This window comes from Arachis hypogaea, chromosome 5, assembly GCF_003086295.3.
Source record: "Arachis hypogaea cultivar Tifrunner chromosome 5, arahy.Tifrunner.gnm2.J5K5, whole genome shotgun sequence".
Classification (NCBI taxonomy): Eukaryota; Viridiplantae; Streptophyta; class Magnoliopsida; order Fabales; family Fabaceae; genus Arachis; species Arachis hypogaea.
In genome coordinates, this window is record NC_092040.1 from 70,421,277 (window position 1) to 70,442,130 (window position 20,854).

General features: G+C 39.1%; 1 non-coding gene across 1 annotated transcript; it reads right to left on the reverse strand.

Moving 5' to 3' along the window:
* Window positions 1-19,749: 19,749 nt before the first annotated feature.
* On the reverse strand, window positions 19,750-19,857 carry LOC112804682 (small nucleolar RNA R71). Its single transcript, XR_003203295.1, has one exon. It is a non-coding gene; the product is annotated as a small nucleolar RNA R71 (small nucleolar RNA).
* Between the last annotated feature and the right edge of the window lie 997 nt (window positions 19,858-20,854).

Genomic DNA, 20,854 nt, shown 5'->3' on the forward strand with positions numbered 1-20,854 from the left:
TGAATGACAGTGACGAGCTTCAAACTCCTGAAGGCTGGGCGTTAGTGACAGACGCAAAAGAATCACTGGATTCTATTCCAACCTGATTGAGAACTGACAGATGATTAGCCGTGCCGTGACAGGGTGCGTAGAACATTTTCACTGAGAGGATGGGAGGTAGCCACTGACAACGGTGAAACCCTACATACAGCTTGCCATGGAAAGGAGTAAGAAGGATTGGATGAAGACAGTAGGAAAGCAGAGAGTCGGAAGGGACAAAGCATCTCCATACGCTTGTCTGAAATTCTTACCAATGAATTACATAAGTATCTCTATCTTTATCTTTATGCTTTATTCATAAATCATCCATAATCATTTGATTCTGCCTGACTGAGATTTACAAGATGACCATAGCTTGCTTCATACCAACAATCTCCGTGGGATCGACCCTTACTCGCGTAAGGTTTATTACTTAGACGACCCAGTGCACTTGCTGGTTAGTTGTGCGAAGTTGTGATAAAGAGTTGAGATTACAATTGTGCGTACCATGTTGATGGCGCCATTGATGATCACAATTTCGTGCACCAACTACATTCTTCAGTGAGGTAAACTTTTTCAGTTTCCCTCAAATCCTTCTTATGACTTAAGATCTCTTTCATGAACTTAGCATAAGAGGGTATTTGCTCAAGTGCCTCTGCAAACGGAATCTTTATTTCAAGAGTCCTGAGATAGTCTGCAAAGCAGGCAAATTGCTTATCCTGTTTTGCTTGGCGGAGTTTCTGACGATAAGGCATTTTGGCTTTGTATTCCTCAACCTTAGTTGTTGTAGGTTTATTGCCTACAGATGTGGGTTGAGAAGCCTTTTTAGAGGGGTTGTTATCAGCAATTGTACGTGTCTGACCTCCCACTGGCGTTCGAATTCCAGAGGTGGAAGCTGGAGTGGCGTTACACACCAGCTCCTTGCCTGTTTCTGGCATCTGAACGCCAGAACTGTGCTCTCTTTGGGCATTCAATGCCAAATCATTGCTTGTTTCTGGCGTTGAACACCAGGACTGAGCATGGTTTGGGCGTTCAACGCCAGCTTTCCACCCATTCTCTAGCGTTTGAGTGCCAAAATTATTCCTCTCTGAGCTCTTACTGTCCTCAGAGGGATTTTGGGTAGTTTGCTCATTTCTTGGCTTCTTGTTGTCTTGGAGTGAGGTATTTAATGTTTTCCCACTTCTTAATTGAACAGCTTGGCACTCTTCTGTTATTTGTTTTGATAACTGCTGTTCTGTTTGTTTCAATTGCACTTCCATATTCATATTAGCCATTCTTGTTTCTTGTAACATCTCTTTGAATTCGGCAAACTATTTTGTTGGAAAATCCAATTGCTGATTGAATTCTGTAACTTGTTCTGCAGGACTCATTTCAGCAGTTACTATTTTAGCCTCTTCTTTCATGGAAGGTTCACTACTTAGGTACAGATGCTGATTTCTGGCAACTGTATCAATGAGCTCTTGAGCTTCTTCTATTGTCTTTCTCATGTGTATAGATCCACCAGCTGAGTGGTCTAGAGAAATTTGAGCTCTTTCTGTAAGTTCATAGTAGAAGATGTCTAACTGCACCCACTCTGAAAACATTTCAGAGGGACATTTTCTTAGCATCTCTCCCTATCTCTCCCAGGCATCATAGAGAGATTCATTATCTCCTTGTTTGAAGCCTTGGATGCTCAGCCTTAGCTGTGTCATCCGTTTCGGAGGAAAATAATGATTCAGGAATTTTTCTAACAGCTGTTTCCATGTCTTTATGCTGTCCTTAGGTTGGTTATTTAACCACCTCTTAGCTTGGTCTTTTACAGCAAATGGGAATAAAGGACTCAAAAGCAACAAAAATAAAATATTCCTAATCTAAGCAATAAAATAAACGTTTAGTTGTTCAAACTCGAACAATCCCCAGCAACGGCGCCAAAAACTTGATGCACGAAATTTTAATCCCAATATCAAAATCAAGATTTATTATGATTTCGTACCACTAACCAGCAAGTGCACTGGGTCGTCCAAGTAATACCTTACGTGAGTAAGGGTCGATCCCACAGAGATTATTGGTTTGAAGCAAGCTATGTTTATTTTATTATTCTTAGTCAGGATATCAATTATAATTATCAGTTTGAATTACGAAAAATAAAAGAGCATAAAATAAATAATTGTTACTTTAATAATGGAGAATATGTTAGAGTTTTGGAGATGCTTTGTCTGCTTTATTTCAGCTTTTCTCTTGTAATCCTCTTCCCACACACAAGGCTCCTTCCATGGCAAGCTATATGTAGGGTGTCACCGTTGTCAATGGCTACTTCCTATCCTCTTAGTGAAAATGGTCCAAATTCTCTGTCACAGCACGGCTAATCAGCTGTTGGTTCTCGATCATGTCGGAATAGAATCCATTGATTCTTTTGCATTTGTCATCACGCCCAACACTCGCGAGTTTGAAGCTCGTCACAGTCATCCAATCCCAGAATTCTACTCGGAATACCACAAACAAGGTTTAGACTTTCCGGATTCTCATGAATGCCGCCATCAATTCCAGCTTATACCACGAAGATTCTGATTAAGGAATCTAAGAGATACTCATTCAATCTGATGTAGAATGGAGGTGGTTGTCAGGCACACGTTCATGGATTGAGAAAGGTGATGAGTGTCACGGATCATCACCTTCTTCATAATTAAGCGCGAATGAACATCTTAGATAAGAACAAGCGTGTTTGAATGGAAAACAGAAGTAATTGCATTAATTCATCGAGACGCTGCAGAGCTCCTCACCCCCAACAATAGAGTTTAGAGACTCATGCCATCAAAGAGTATATAATTCAGATCTAAAAATGTCATGAGATACAAAATAAGTCTCTAAAAGTTGTTTAAATACTAAACTAGTAACCTAGGTTTACAGAAAATGAGTATACTAAGATAATTGGTGCAGAAATCTACTTTTGGGGCCCACTTGGTGTGTGCTGGGGCTGAGACTTAAGCTTCTCACGTTCCTGGGCTGTTTCTAGAGTTGAACGCCAGGTTGTAACGTATTTTTGGCGTTGAACTCTAACTTGTAACCTGTTTCTGGCGCTGGACGCCAGACTGCAACATGGAACTGGCGTTGAGCGCCAGTTTACGTCATCTATCTTCGCGCAAAGTATGGACTATTATATATTGCTAGAAAGCCCTGGATGTCTACTTTCCAACCCAATTGAGAGCGCGCCAATTGGACTCCTTTAGCTCCAAAAAATCCATTCCGAGTGCAGGGAGGTCAGAATCCAACAGCATCAGCAGTCCTTTTTCAGCCTAAATTAGATTTTTGCTCTGCTTCCTCAATTTCAGCCAGAAAATATCTGAAATAACAGAAAAACACACAAACTCATAGTAAAGTCCAGAAATATTATTTTTGCTTAAAAACTAATAAAATTCTATTAAAAACTAATAAAAACATGCTAAAATCTATATGAAATTACCCCCAAAAAGCATATAAAATATCCGCTCATCAAGTGACCGAGCTGGTGGTATTTTTTCCGTGTTGCAAACCTCTCTGTATACATCCCCAAGAGATACCCGAATAGGGGTGTAATTGTGGTATTTTTTAGTTTCTCTCCATGTCGATCTTCTTTCTTTCTGGAATCTTTGTCTTTATCCCGGGGGGGGGGGGGAGGTGAATCCGGTCTTTGAGGTCTCTCCTAATCGGGAGTTTTCCTCCATGTTGATGTACTTTTTCACTCGTTCCTGCACCTCGTTCAGAGATGTGGGGTATTTCTTTGATATAGATTGACTAAAGGGCCCTTCTCGTAAGCCATTAATGAGGCCCATAATAGCGGCTTCCGTTGGTAGGTTCTGTATGTCCATGCATGTCTTGTTGAATCTTTCCACGTAGTTGCACAGGGTTTCCCGTTCTCCTCGTCTGATTCCCAGCAAACTCAGAGCATGTTTAGCTTTGTCCTTTTGGATGGACAACCTGGCCAGAAATTTTTTAGCCATGTCGTCGAAACTTGAGATGGACCTAGGAGGAAGGTTGTCGAACTATCTAATTGCTGTTTTTGTCAAAGTAGTTGGAAAGGCTTTGCAACGAACTACATCTGAGGCATCGGTGAGATACATTCTACTTCTGAAATTGCTGAGATGATGGCCGGGATCTGTAGTTCCGTTGTATAAGGTTATGTCTGGGAGTTTAAAGTCCTTCGGGATTTTCGTCTTCATGATCTCCTTGGTGAATGGGTCTTGCTTCTTGCGGGAGCTATCTTCGGGAGTAGATCGGCTGGCTTTAGTCTTGACATCGGTTTCAAGTTTTAGGAATTTGTTCTCCAATTCCCGGCATCGCCTTATTTCCCTTTATAGATCTTTTTCGGCCTCTCGCTGATGTAGGGCTTCTTCTTCAAGTTATTTTAACCGGTCTTGAAATGCATCCAAGGCTCCCTCCTTTGGGGAGTTCTTCTTGTTGTTGATTTGGGAAGTATCTTTTGGTGTGGTGTCCGCGTTTTTATGCGGCATTCTTTCCTCTAGATCTGAGGTGTGGTCGTTGTCATGGTCGTCCGCCATGGTGATGGGATGACTTCCAGGATCCCCGGCAATGGCGCCAATGTTTCGAGGGTTACCTGAAACTATAGGTCGATCTCAGATGAGATCTTCTGTAATGATCGGAGTTGCTGTGTATGACTTGTTAGACTTGGTGGCGATGCTAATTCCTTCGTCCCCGGAGGGTGGGGGTACCTGCAAGGGACTTCGATGCTTAAGTTAGCAAGGGTATTAAGCAGGTATTGAGTAGAATCAGAGTATGAGTTATACCAGGGATCTCCAGTGTATTTATAATGGTGTAGAGACCTTCCTTGGATAAGATAAGTTAGTTATCTTATCTTTTCTTTATCTTCGAGTGAGGTCATCTTATCTTTAAAGGAACTGCCTTTATCTTTATAGGCTTGGGCTACCCTCGGATTTGAGTCGTGTTCCTCTGTTTGGGCCCTTTATTGGGCTTTCCTGGTAGTTTGGCCGAGCTCTTAGAGAAGAGGTCGGTTGTCCTAACCTTTGGAGGTCGGTCGCTTTGTCGGTAGAACATCCCGGGTCGGACAACTCGACCCAGGGTATGAACAGGAGTAAAACTAAGAACCCTAATCTAGAGAGAGAAGAGAGCCTTTCTTTCTAGAATTCTACATCTTTCTCCAAAACTAAGTCTATGTATGATCCCCCTCAGACTCCTCTTGAATTCTGCATGTAATAGGCTCATAAATGAGTTGGATTTGGCCTGGGAAGCTCAGAAATTGCCCTCAACATTTTCACTTTAATGAGGTCACATGTGAGCATCGAGGCGTACGCATGGGTCATGCATATGCGTCTCTTGGCATTTTTCTATCTACGCATACGCGTAATGCACACGTACATGTCGCCATGCAACTTCATCTTCCACGTGTGCGCGTATGTTATGCGTGCGCATCGGTGTATGCACTCCAAATCCTTGATTTTCCATGAGTTTTTCACTTTGTATGCTTTTCTCTCCACTCCTTTGATCCATTTCTACACTAACAAACACATCACGGGATCTAGTGAAATCAAAGGTGAATTAAAATTAGCAAATTAAAGACCTAAAAAGCATGTTTTCCCACTTAAGCACAAATTAGGAGAGAGTCATCAAACCATGCCATTTCATTGAATACATGTTGGAAAAAGGTAATAAAATCCTTTAAATTAAGCACAAGATAAGCCCTAAAAATGGGATTTATCAGGCACCCTTGACAATTAAGAAAAATTTGTAGTCGTTGAGAAAGAGTTAGACGAAGCTAAGAATGAAACAAACGTGTTTAGCTTCTAAGTCTTGAATTCGGTTAAGATTATGTTCTTGTACCTGATATTGGGGAATGTCAACTAGTATTTGAATTAGTGTTGGAGAATTGTAAAAATTGGGTGTGAGATTGGTTGATATTGATAGAGCATATATGAAGATATGAGAGCAAATTTTAAGGACAAAATTTTTAGTTACGTAGGTAGGATGTAAAACCCTAAAAATTAGTAAATATTCAACCGATAAATTAATTATTATTTAAAGAAATTAGAAAATTAATTTTGATAAGCTAGAAGGGTAGAAGTAATTAAAATAAGAATTTTGACAATAATTTTAAAGATTTTGGCACAAAATTAGGCCAACAGACTAAAACGGTTGAACCGGACCCAATTGGGTCTAAGCCCACTTACTCCACCGTATATAAAAGTATGGGGGAGAAAATAAGAATTCAAAACCCTTGTCCAACTTCAAATCCACATATCTTTTGATCCGGAATTTCGATTGACGAGCCGTCAGTGGCCACATGTTAGTTTCAAAATTCTCTACAAACGCATCCAAAAAATTTGGTAAGAAAATTTTGATTTCGTGCTCAGTTATCTCCTTTTCAGTTTCGTGATTTGATTTTTAGAATTTGAGAGATTTTGTGATTTTGATAGTTTAAAAGTACTCTAGCGGTAGATAATCATTGGGTTTTGCCCATGTCATTTATGGGTAAGGTGAGAAACTCATATCCCTTGTGAATACTTTGATTTTGTGAAGTTTATGTATAGATTTGTGGTTATGAATGGAATTGTATGTATTAGATTGAAATTATGTTGAATTACAGACTGAATTGGTGAAATTGGATGATTGGGAGTGAACCTTGGAAGCAGAATTTTAATTGGAGAGATTTGGAGCTTTGGGCTTTGTGGATCGGTGGTCAATTGTGACATTTTGGGATTAACAGAAAATTGGTTAGGATATGGTTTCGGTTTCTCGTATCTAAAATATAATGTGGTGTGAAAACTTAGGCTAGTGACTGTAAGATAGAATTGAAATATTGTTATTTTTTATGATTGTGATGGATTGATATGCATAAGGATTAGTGAGATTGAGGTTGTTGTTGGTACCATATTAGTTGTTGTGTTGGTATTGTGTTTGATAGAGATAATTGATGATGTATATAATAATGATAATGATGATGATGTGTATTGAACTTAAATGGTTGGATATGACAATGATGGAGTGTATTATTGTATATTGTATTGAATTGAATTTGGAATGGTTGAGTTGGTTATCATTTGGCATAAGGAAGTTGATGGTGTTGATATATATGTGTGTGTGTGTGTGTGTGTGTGTGTGTGTGTGTGTGTGTGTGTGTGTGTGTGTGTGTGTGTGTGTGTGTGTGTGTGTGTGTGTGAGTTGTGAGTTGTTGGCATGGATTATATTGTTGCTAGGAAAACATTATTATGTGGGAGTGACCATATTTGTAAAATTGGTGCAATTGGTGTATTGAGTAATGTTTGCGATTGGTCTGATATGGATGGTACGGTTTGAAAAGTATTAAAATTGAAATGTTGTGAAAATTGAGGATTAGAAATCTTGTGAAATTTTTGTGAAAAGTAGATTTTTTATCGAACTTTGACGAACCATAACTCGGCTTCTAGACCCACAATCTTTTTCAAACTTATCTCATATTGAAATTTGGTCCATGAAGTTTACACCATTCGAAGAACAAAAGAAAAATGTTTTAAAACAAAAAGTTATGCGCGTCGGATGCTCGTTGTGCAAACTTAAAATTCTGTAGCACTTAGCATTTTTACCTATTCTGCAGAATTCACGTACGCGACCTCCTGCAAGCGACGTGACCAACCCTTTCAGGTTTAGTATCTCGTGTACGCGCACAAGGTGCATGCGTATGCGAGCAAGAAAATTGCACCCTCGCGTACGCGTGGGCCACGCGTATGCATGACCCCCTGTTTTCGACAAAGTAAATTTTATGTTTTAAAACCAAATTTTGAACCTCTAAATCTCTATTTTTACTTTTTTTATCCCCTAAACCTTAGTTGTATGTTGACTGGTGAGAAGAAGGTAGGGAGTTTTAGTAACTTGGAGATGAAGAAAGTTTGAAAAATGAATGAATGAATGAACAAATGAATGAATGAATGTAAGGGAAAACAAAAGAAGAATTATTACTGAAATTTGATTGATGATTAAATGATTATGATTTAATTGAAGAAGCTTGAAAATGTGGTGAGTATACCAGAGATGCATATGTGATTAATGAATGAATGTGGTAAATGAATCATGATGGAAAATGTTGAATGTGAGTAGGCTTGTAATTTTATCTCTCTGGTTGTAAGGTTACAGGGCATCGATGCCCTCTAATGGTGACAAGACACATATACCTTCTAATGGTAATAGGGCATATATACCCTCAAATGGTGACAGAGCACATATACCCTCTAATGGTGATAGGACACATATACCCTCTAATGGTGACAGGGCACGGATCCCCTCTAATGGTATTAATGTGAAACAGAGAGATTGTGCTCAGGTTAGCTACCGGACACGTCAGGTTGGCTATGTAATTGATAGATGAGACTCATCAGCCATAGGACATGCATGCATCATATGCATCTATGTGTTTGTTTGTTGTGCTTTGTTTGGAATGCCTAACTGACTGCATAAACTACTTACTACCTATTTAACTACTGTATCTGAATCTTAATTGTGATTTCCTTGCGTGTAATATCTGTGTTTGAAACAAATGATTCCAGTGGTGGTTTAGAGGTTTGGAGGGGTTAGAAGGGGAGTATTAGATTGAATGAAGATCCTTAGTTAGTTGCCTAATCTAATTTTGGTTTAGTTATGTTTTTGTAAGATTAAATCATATGTCAGAAGTTCTAGGATCACCTTCGGCTTTCTCGAGACATTATATGTTGTGGACACTGTTACCATGTTGAGAACATCTAGTTCTCACCCTATACATATCTTGTGGTTTTCAGATGCAGGATGTGAGGCACCTCACTGAGGCATTCTGGGAGCTTCTTACAGCGAAGATCTTTTGCATTTTGGACTCTACTTTTGCTTATTATGTTTTTATATAGATACTTATTATCTCCACCACTTATGTATATAATGTATTAACTTCCTCTTAGAGGTTATTTTGGAGAAACATGTTATGTAAAACTATATTTTGGTTTCCTTTGGATTCTCTTATATATATGTATATATATACTTATGTGCTCTGGCCGGTGCATCTTCGTGAGCTGAGTCATATGCTTTGTTATTTGTATTTTGGAACTCCTTAGGGTATATAACCATGGTGGCTTACTCTACCATGCGTCATTTATGTTATCGCTTTATGAGTGTTGCACTTTTTAATTTTAACGCTTTTGTTTTAATTTTTCTCCAAAGCCTCCTAGATATACCTTTTTTTCAACTATACTATAAAAATATTTTTGCTTTTCGAGGTCATAATACCACACCACCTCTGTCTTGTGATTTAAGCATAAGATTCTATGTGGTAGGGTGTTACACAGAGTACTCCTGACTTGGCATCCATTGTTGTAGAGCTCTTGAAAGGCTTTATACAGAAAGCCTGAACCTCCTTTAAGAACCTGAAGATGAGAATTGACCAAATAGATCAGCGAATGTCTGAGCAAATTGCACTAAATAATATGGTCCCCAATTAAAGAGAAGAATTCCAAGCAGTTCGATTAAGGAGTGGCAAGATAGTAGTCACTCAACCTAAGAGCAGTGAGGAACTAGGTGAAAAAGAGACACCGGAGCAAGAAATTACAGAGACAGAGAGTGCCAGAGAGGGCGTTGATGCTAGGGCATCTTGGCTAGTTTTACTAGCCTTTTCTTTATGCATTTTAGGTAGTTTCATGGATTTTCTTAAGCAATAAGCAAGCATTTAGGTGAATATGTACTTATATCTTGATTCAAGCAAATATTGTGAATTTTACATGAGTTCATGGGAATAATGCATGAATTTAATGACAAATTTGATGATGCAAAATCTCATGCTCTAGAACAAGGCTTTGATGCACTTTGTTTGTTTGATTTCAGGCCAAAGGAAACAGAGAAGAGCCACGTTAGTGCCACTAACGTGGCCATTAACGTAGAAGAAAAGCAAGCTTGCAACGTTAGTGGTGAAGTTTACACCACTAACGTCTTCGAAGGCTATTTAAGCCCACGTTAGTTGACACGTTAGTGCCAATAACGTGGAAGAAAGGAGAAGCTCCAACGTTAGTGGTGAAGTTAACACCATTAAAGTTAGAAAGGCCAATAGACACCCACGTTAATAGCCACGTTAACGCCACTAACATGGGTGCTAATATGGAGCAAAAAGGGAGCCAACGTTAGTGACACTAACTTTGTCACTAACGTTGGAAAAGGCCAAGATTACCCACGTTAGTGCCCACGTTAATGCCACTAACGTGGGTATTAACATGGAGCAAGGGGAGAAGAACCAACGTTAGTGACACTAACTTTGTCACTAACGTTGGAGATGGCCAAGAAGCCCATGTTAGTGGCTAAGAAGCCCCGTTAGTGGCACTAACGTGGGTACTAATGTGGAAGGGGAAGAGGTTTGCAACATTAGTGACAAAGTTAGTGTCACAAACGCCTTCGAGTCATGGTACACCTGTGTTAATGGCCATGTTAGCACCACTAACGTGGGCCATTAACGTGGAAGATAAAAAGGATTGTAAGTTAATGGTGAAGTTAACACCATTAACGTTATCAAAAGTTAGGAAAGGCTACGTTAGTGGTCACGTTAGTGCCACTAACGTTGAGGTTAACGTAGCTCAAGAGGGTTGGGATGTTAGTGACAAAGTTAGTGTCACTAACGTCTTCGAACTAGAATTTACACTTAACGTTAACCAAACTAACGCCTTGACTAACGTGAGTTATACCTGACTCAAATTCTTTCAGCAAGCTGAGCTAAGCCCATTAAGTTTGTAACTGCTTCAACTGAGCTCAAAGTCCCACATCCAGAGACTTGTAGACTGTACTGAAGATCAGAAGAGTAGTATATATAGAGGTAGTTTTGAACTAGAAGGGGAGAGAGGGATTTGTGGGATCCAAAATTGTAAACACTCTCTATTTTACTTTCTCTATAATTCAGTTTACTTTTCAATGCACTTTTCTTTGCTTTCCATTCCCAGAGCTATGAACAAATAAACCCCTCTTAATTGGGTTAGGGAGCTCTATTGTAATTTAATGGATCAATAATATTCTTCATCTTTTTCTTCTTTCTTTTCTCTTGATTTTGCTATAAAGCTTTCGATCTTAATTCAATTGAACAATTGTCTCAACAGAGAAACTATTCATACTTGGATTACCTCTAAACCTTGAAAGAGAAATCAGGAAATCATGCTAGAAATGCTTTCTCATGTTGGACTGGGTTGGGGGTTGGATGGATACAGTGACATATAATCCTACCAATACTTTGATTTAGAAAAACATGTGGTATAATCATTGATCGAATTTCATCTCTTCCCATGAGCAATTAAATCAAGATGTTGGGCAATTGTTCAAACTTAGAGAGATTGGATTGGCAAGACATTGGGATCCAATCACTTAAGATTGCCAAGAAGGTCAATGAATGCATTGATTGAGGAAAAGATGAAAATGAACTTGATCTGGAGAATGCAACATCTCCTAAGCCCAATGAACTTCCCCATTTTTGATCTTACCCATCCTCTTTAATTTTTGCTATTTACTTTGATGCTCATTACCCCAATCCCCATTTCCTGTAATTTACTTTCTACAATTTAATTTCTGCCATTTACATTCTACTATTTACATTCTTGTTATTTACTTTGCCCCAATTTAATTTCTGCAATTCTTTATCCAAATTCTGCTAAGCTCAACTAGAATACTCCTCTAATTAAAGTTTCTCAACCAATCAATCCCTGTGGGATTCGACCTCACTCATTGTGAGTTTTTACTTGACTACAGTTCGGTATACTTGCCGAAGGGAAATTCGTTGAGAGACAAGTTTTCGTGCATCAGGCGCTGAACGCCCATCAAGGGAGCCCATGAGGGCACTGAACGCCCAAGAAGACTCAAAGAACGCCCCCTTAAGGTACCCTAACAACCCCTTTCTGATCACTCTTGATACACATCTTGCATTACCCAAGGCCTAGAGTACAAAGCCAAATTTCCATACCCTCAGAAACTTCATGGACTCCTCACTCTTCCTAGTGACACAGTGCCTACCCCAAGAGAATAGTGAAAGGCCATCACAGTGGATACTGAATCCATGCCAAAGATGAAAGTACAAGTTGCTGAAGGATCAGAGCAAACAGAAACACTAGAAGAGGCTAAGAAAATTAAAGTACACGTTCGTATACCCCAAACGGAGACCAAGGACGAGCACTACTCATAGTTCTTGGAAGTCTTTAAGAAGCTGCAAATCAATATTTCTTTTGCTGGGTTCTGAAGTAAAGTCCTCCCTATGTTGCACTCATGAAAGGCTTACTCTCTGAAAAAAAGGCCTTGAAGGGAGATGAAATAGTGGTCCTGACTAAGGACTACAATACACTAATTCAGAGTATGCTGGCAAGGAAGATGCCAGATCCAGGGAGCTTTCAGGTTTCATGTGCTCTTGGGAACATCACCTTTGACAAAGCCCTTTCTGATCTTGGTTCAAGTATCAATTTGATGCCCTTATCTATGATTAAGAAGTTACAAATCCAAGAGGCACAGCATATAAGGATAGAACTATAGATGGCAAACTAGTCTTTGAGACAGGAACATAGGCTACTGGAAAATGTCTTAGTCAAAGTTAGAGAGCTTTTCCTCCCTGCAGATTTTGTAGTACTTGATATGGGAAAGGATGCAAATGACTCCATAATACTAGGAAAATAATTTCTGGCCACTGAGAGAGCTTTGATAAATGTTGAGAGAGGTGAACTGGTTCTGAGGATGCATGAGGACTCTTTAGTATTCAAGGTTTTCAAACCTTCACCGCTCTCTGGAACCGGAGGTACATGCATACAGAGTTCACTTCTTAAGCCTTTTCCCTTGATGGGAACCAACACAGTCCCCCCTAACATTAAATCTAAGTTTGGTATTGGACATTCACCATCCACCAAGGAGGAAGGAGGTTCTGAGAAATAGGCACCCAAGGGCTGGAGGAGCAAGAAGATTCACATTGAAGACTTCTCACATAGGATAAAATCAGTGTTTACTAGAAATGCAGTCCTACCTCATACTATGAACAGGATCCTATCCCTTGAGCATGTTGAGCTGAGCCATGAGAGCCTAGGAAAGAAGTTCACAGTAAGGCATGAAGACCTGAGCCCCTATGACCCTCCTTAGAAGAGCTGACAATCAAGCTAGTGACGGTAAAGAAGCACCTCTTGGGAGGTAGCCCAACCATAAGAATCCTTAATTTTATGTCTATTTAATTTCAGTTTAATTTCCGTTAGATTTTTATTTAACTTTTCATTGATTTTCATAGTTTTTCGAGGTACATGCATGCAAAGTTCACTGCTTAAGCCTTTTCCCTTGTTGGGAACCAATACAATCCCCTCTGATATTAAATCTAAGTTTGGTGTTAGACACTCACCATCCACCAAGGAGGAAGGAGGTTCTGAGAAGAAGGTACCTAAGGGCTGGAGGAGCAAGAAGATGCACACTGCAGACTTCTCACATAATAAAAGTGGTGTTTACTAGAAGTGCAGTCCTACCTCATACTATGAACAAGATCCTATCCCTTGAGCATGTTGAGCTGAGCCAGGAAAGCACAAGAAAGAAGTTCACAGTGAGGGGTGAACACTTGAGCCCCTATGACCCTCCTTAGAAGAGCTAACCATCAAACTAGTGACGGTAAAGAAGCGCTTGTTGGGAGGTAGCCCAACCATAAGTATCCTTAATTTTATGTCTATTTTATTTCAGTTAGATTTTTATTTAACTTTTCATTGATTTTCATAGTTTTCCGAGGTTTAATCTAGTTTGTGATCGTGCACACTAGTTAGAACAGGGAGAGGAGGACTCAGAAGGAAGAACAGAACACCCCGGTGTACATTGAACAAAATGAATTGGGTGCTAAATGCTAGGAAGGGCATTTAGCACCAGAATGGGGGCATGAAGAGATGGTGTTTAACGCTAAGAAGAGGGATCAGCAGCCACTATGACTGAGGTGGTTAAGATTCATCACCCTTTACCTTATCTTCTATTTTTCTAATGTTTTTAGCTTATTTCCTATTTTCTATTTTAGCTTTTGCATGATCATTAGTAGGATTTTCTTGCTTTCTAGTTTAGTTCTTTATTTTATTTTTTTATGTTTATTTTGAAAGATGACTTATGTATTGCTCATTGAGCTTAAAAAAATAAAAATAAAAATAAGTAGTAAAATGCATGAGATTTGAGTTATATATTATAAGTTATTCTAGTTACTTTGATGTCGTGGCATTATCCTTATTTCTGAATGTATGAACTGAACAATACATATTTGATATTGGAGTTGAGTATATTGGTTCTAGAGGAACAGGAACTTAGAAAAGTATTATAGACTCTTTGAAATAAGAAAGAAATTGATTATTGAAGCAAAATAAATAGCAAAAAGAGACCAAAAGTAAAAGAAAGAAAAATAAAGAGAAAAAGGTCCAAGGCTTTAAGCCTCAATGGTTCGGAGGGTCAAAATAGATCTAAAAGCTCAAAAGAGTGGTTTTTCCTAACCATATGCTTGTGGTGTGGGAGTGTCAAGTAACCCTTGAGACTAAACACTTAAAGTCGTGACCAATTGCTATTACAGAGTATGTGATAAACCCCGTTTTTAGGGTTTGTCTTGTATTGATTTTGATGAGCGGATAATTTATACGCTTTTTGGCTTTGTTTTTAGGTAGTTTTTAGTAGGATCTAGTTACTTTTAGGGATGTTTTCATTAGTTTTTATGCTAAATTCACATTTCTAGACTTTACTATGAGTTTGTGTGTTTTTCTGTGATTTCAGGTATTTTCTGGCTGAAATTGGGGGACCTGAGCAAAACTCTGATAAGAGGCTGACAAAGGACTGCTGATGCTGTTGGAATCTGACCTCCCTGCACTCAAAACGGAATTTCTGGAGCTACAAAACTTCAAATGGTGCGCTCCTAATGGCGTTAGTACATAGACATCCAGAGCTTTCCAGCAATATATAATAGTTCATACTTTATTCGTAATTAGACTACGTAAACTGGTGCTCAACGCCAGTTTAATGCTGCATTCTGGAGTTAAACGCCAGAAATACATCACGAACCAGAGTTGAACGCCCAAAACACGTTACAACTTGGCGTTCAACTCCAAGAGAAGCCTTAGCTCGTGGATAGATCAAGCTCAGCCTCAGCACACACCAAATGGGCCCCGGAAGTGAATTTATGCATCAATTACTTACTTCTGTAAACCCTAGTTGCTAGTTTAGTATAAATAGAACTTTTTACTAGTTTATTAGTAGTCTTGGATTATCTAGTTCTTTTGACCATTCGGTCTTTCATGGGGGCTGGCCATTCGGCCATGCCTAGACCTTCATCACTTATGTATTTGCAACGGTGGAGTTTTTGCACACCATATATTAAGGGTGTGGAGCTCTGCTATACCTCAAGTTTCAATGCAATTACTACTATTTTCTATTCAATTCGACTTATTCCTATTCTAAGATATTCGTTTCACTTCAACATGATGAATGTGATGATCCGTGATACTCATCATCATTCTCACCTATGAATGCGTGACTGACAACCACTTCCGTTCTACTTTAGACCGGGCGCATATCTCTTGGATTCCTTAATCAGAATCATAGTGGTATAAGCTAGAATTGATGGCGGCATTCATGGGAATCCGGAAAGTCTAACCTTGTCTGTGGTATTCCGAGTAGGATTCTGGGATTGAATGACTGTGACGAGCTTCAAACTCGCGATTGCTGGGCGTGATGACAAACGCAAAAGAATCAAGGGATTCTATTCCAACATGATCGAGAATCGACAGATGATTAGCCGTGCTGTGACAGAGCATTTGGACCATTTTCACTGAGAGGATGGGATGTAGCCATTGACAACGGTGATGCCCTACATACAGCTTGCCATAGAAAGTAGTGACAAAAATTGGATAAAAGCAGTAAGAACGCAAAGATTCAGAAGGAACACAGCACCTCCATACACCTATCTGAAATTCCCACCATTGAACTATATGAGTAACTCTATCTTTATTTTCTGTTTAATTTATTATTATTATTCGAAAATACAATAATCTCTTAATATAATTGAATCTTTTTGACTGGAATTTACAAGATGACCATTGATGAGCGGATAATTTGTACGCTTTTTGGCATTATTTTTAGTATGTTTTTAGTATGATCTAGTTAGTTTTTAGTATATTTTTATTAGTTTTTAGTTAAAATTCACTTTTCTGGACTTTACTATGAGTTTGTGTGTTTTTCTGTGATTTCAGGTATTTTCTGGCTGAAATTGAGGGACCTGAGCAAAAATTTGATTCAGAGACTAAAAAGGACTGCAGATGCTGTTGGATTCTGACCTCCCTGCTCTCGAAGTGGATTTTCTGAAGCTACAGAAGCCCAATTGGCGCGCTCTCAACGGCGTTGGAAAGTAGACATCATGGGCCTTCCAGCAATATATGATAGTCCATACTTTGCCCAAGATTTGATGGCCTAAACCGGCGTTCAAAGTCACCTTTAGAATTCCCAGCGTTAAACGCCGGAACTGGCACCAAAGCTGGCGTTTAACTTCAAGAAGAGTCTCTACACGAAAATGCTTCAATGCTCAGCCCAAGCACACACCAAGTGGGCCCGGAAGTGGATTTTTATGTCATTTACTCATCTCTGTACACCCTAGGCTACTAGTTCTCTATATATAGGACCTTTTGCTATTGTATTTTAATCTTTGGATCATTTTAGGGCTTTTGATCATGTTTTTATGATTGAACCCTCTTTGGGAGGCTGGCCATTCAGCCATGCCTAGACCTTGTTCTTATGTATTTTCAACGGTGGAGTTTCTACACACCATAGATTAAGGTGTGGAGCTCTGCTGTACCTCGAGTATTAATGCAATTACCATTGTTCTTCTATTCAATTCCGCTTGTTCTTGTTCCAAGATATCACTTGTTCTTCAACTTGATGAATGTGATGATCCGTGACACTCATCATCATTCTCACCTATGAATGTGTGCCTGACAACCACCTCCGTTCTACCTTAGATTGGGTGAATATCTCTTGGATTCCTGATACACGATGCATGGTTGATCGCCTGACAACCGAGTGCTCGCCTGACAACCGAGCCAGCCATTCCGTGAGATCAGAGTCTTCGTGGTATAGGCTAGAACTGATGGTGGCATTCAAGAGAATCCGGAAGGTCTAACCTTGTCTGTGGTATTCTGAGTAGGATTCAATGATTGAATGACTGTGACGAGCTTCAAACTCCTGAAGGCGGGGCGTTAGTGACAGACGCAAAAGAATCACTGGATTCTATTCCGGCCTGATTGAGAACCGACAGATGGATAGCCGTGCCGTGACAAGGTGCGTTGAACATTTCCACTGAGAGGATGGGAGGTAGCCACTGACAACGGTGAAACCCTTGCATAAGCTTGCCATGGAAAGGAGTAAGAAGGATTGGATGAAGACAGTAGGAAAGCAGAGAGACGGAAGGGACAAGCATCTTCATACGCTTATCTGAAATTCCCACCAATGAATTACATAAGTATCTCTATCTTTATCTTTATGTTTTATTCATCATTCATATCCATTTGAGTTTGCCTGACTGAGATTTACAAGGTGACCATAGCTTGCTTCATACCAACAATCTCTGTGGGATCGACCCTTACTCGCGTAAGGTTTATTACTTGGACGACCCAGTACACTTGCTGGTTAGTTGTGCGAAGTTGTAGTGATCACAATTTCGCGCTACCAAGTTTTTGGCGCCGTTGCCGAGGATTGTTCGAGTATGGACAACTGACGGTTCATCTTGTTGCTTAGATTAGGTATTTTTCTTCAGATTTCTTAAGAATGAATTCTAGTGTTTCAAGGTGATGTTCCTATCATCACCAAAGCTGATTGATTTTCATCAATTTAGCTCTTGAATGCAATGTCCTGCTGAAGCTTGGCTAGCCATGTCTAATTCCTTTAGACTGAAGCTTTAGACTAACATTGCATGATTCCTGGGATTCTCATTAAGAATTTTGATACCTTTATTTTCTTTTCCACTTGATTTTCGAAAAAAGCACAAAAAAAAATTACAAAATCATAAAATCCAAAAATATTTCTTGTTCAGGTCTAGAGTCTCATCTTAAGTTTGGTGTCAATTGCATGTTTCTGTTCTTATTGCATTCATGCATGTGTCTTCATTGATCTTCAAGTTGTTCTTGATGATTTCTTTGCTCTGATCTTTAATTCCTCTTGACTTGAGTGTTTATGTGTCTCATATGCATTCTCATTAGTGTCAGTAGTATACAAATTGCTAAGTTTGGTGTCTTGCATGCATTGTTTATTTGATTTCAGTTGCATTTTGATTATTCCTCATTATTAAAAATCCAAAAATATTTTTTATTTGTGTCTTTCAAGTCAATAATAAAGAGAATTGAAGATTCAGAACATACAGCAGAGGAATTACACAGAAAAAGCTGGGCGTTCAAAACGCCCAGTGAAGAAAGGCAAACTGGCATTTAAACGCCAGCCAGGGTGCCTGGCTGGGCGTTTAACGCCCAAAAGGGTAGTGATTTGGGCGTTAAACGCCAGAATGTGCACCATTCTGGGCGTTTAACGCCAGGATGGCACAAGAGGGAAGATTTTGTTTTTGATGCAGATTTTTTTCAGTTTTCAAAATCTTTTCAAAATCAAATCTTTTTCAAATCATATCTTTTCAATCAAATCTTTTTCAAATTCAATTTCTTTCCATTTTCAAAGATACTTGCTATCAATTAATGATTTGATTCAACATTTCAAGTATGTTGCCTTTTCTGTAGAGAAAGGTTTAATGTTTGAATTATATCTTTTCTTGATATCCAAGTCATTAATTTTCAAAATCAAATCTTTTTTTTTAAATGTTTTTCAAATCATATCTTCTCAATTACATCTTTTTAAAATTAATCATATCTTCTTAACCACATCTTTTTCAAAATAGTTTTCAATCAAATCTTTTTGATTTCTAATTTCAAAATCTTTTTCAAAAATTACTTGATTTCTTTTCCACTTTTTGTTTTCGAAAATTATCAATCAAAGTTTTTCAAAATGTTTTCAAAATCTTTTACTTAATTTTCGAAAATTACTTCCCTTCTTCTCACATCCTTCTATTTATGGACTAACACTATTCCTTAATGCAAAATTCGAACTCCATCTTTCTTGATAAGTTCGAATTTTCTACCTTTGTCTTCCATTTTCCTTTTCCTCTGACACCTTAAGGAATCTCTATACTGTGACATAGAGGATTCCACATTTTCTTGTTCTCTTCTCTTTCTTATGAGCAGGAGCAAGGACAAAAGCATTCTTGTTGAGGCTGATCCTGAACCTGAAAGGACCTTGAAGAGAAAGCTAAGAGAAGCCAAGGCACAACTCTCTGTAGAGGACCTAACCGAATTTTTCAAAGAAGAAGAACACATGGCAGCCGAAAACAACAACAATGCCAAGAATGCAAGGAAGGTGCTGGGTGACTTTACTGCACCTACTCCCGACTTCTATGGGAGAAGCATCTCTATCCCTGCCATTGGAGCAAACAACTTTGAGCTTAAGCCTCAATTAGTTTCTCTAATGCAATAGAATTGCAAGTTCCATGGACTTCCATTGGAAGATCCTCATCAGTTCTTAGCTGAATTCTTGCAAATCTGTGACACTGTCAAGACTAATGGGGTTGACCCTGAGGTCTACAGACTTATGCTATTCCCTTTTGCTGTAAGAGATAGAGCTAAAACATGGTTGGACTCACAACCTAAAGAAAGCCTGAACTCTTGGGAAAAGCTAGTCAATGCCTTCTTGGCAAAGTTCTTTCCACCTCAAAAATTGAGTAAGCTTAGAGTGGAAGTCCAAACCTTCAGACAGAAGGAAGGAGAATCCCTCTATGAAGCTTGGGAAAGATTCAAACAATTAATCAGAAAGTGTCCCTCTGATATGCTTTCTGAATGGAGCATCATAGGTATTTTCTATGATGGTCTCTCTGAACTATCCAAGATGTCTTTGGATAGCTCTGCTGGAGGATCTCTTCATCTGAAGAAGACGCCTACAGAAGCTCAAGAGCTGATTGAAATGGTTGCAAATAACCAATTCATGTACACTTCTGAAAGGAATCCTGTGAACAATGGGACTAGTTAGAAGAAAGGAGTTCTTGAGATTGACACTCTGAATGCCATATTGGCTCAGAACAAAATATTGACTCAACAAGTCAATATGATTTCTCAAAGTCTGTCTGGAATGCAAAATGCACCAAGCAGTACTAAGGAAGCTTCATCTGAAGAAGAAGCTTATGATCCTGAGAACCCTTCAATAGAAGAGGTGAATTACATGGGAGAACCCTATGGAAACACCTATAATCCTTCATGGAGAAATCATCCAAATCTCTCATGGAAGGATCAACAGAGACCTCAACAAGGTTTCAACAACAATAATGGTGGAAGAAACAGGTTTAGCAATAGCAAGCCTTTTCCATCATCTTCTCAGCAACAGACAGAGAGTTCTAAGCAGAATACCTCTGACTTAGCAACCATGGTCTCTGATCTAATCAAAACCACTCAAAGTTTCATGATTGAAACAAGGTCCTCCATTAGAAACTTGGAGGCACAAGTGGGTCAGCTGAGCAAGAAAATTACTGAACTCCCTCCTAGTACTCTTCCAAGCAATACAGAAGAAAATCCAAAAGGAGAGTGCAAAGCCATCAACATGGCCGAATTTGGAGAGGAGGAAGAGGCAGTGAACGCCACTGAGGAAGACCTCAATGGACGTCCACTGGCCTCCAATGAGTTCCCCAATGAGGAACCATGGGAATCTGAGGCTCAAAATGAGACCATAGAGGTTCCATTGGACTTACTTCTGCCATTCATGAGCTCTGATGAGTATTCTTCCTCTGAAGAGGATGAGTATGTCACTGAAGAGCAAGTTGCTAAATACCTTGGAGCAA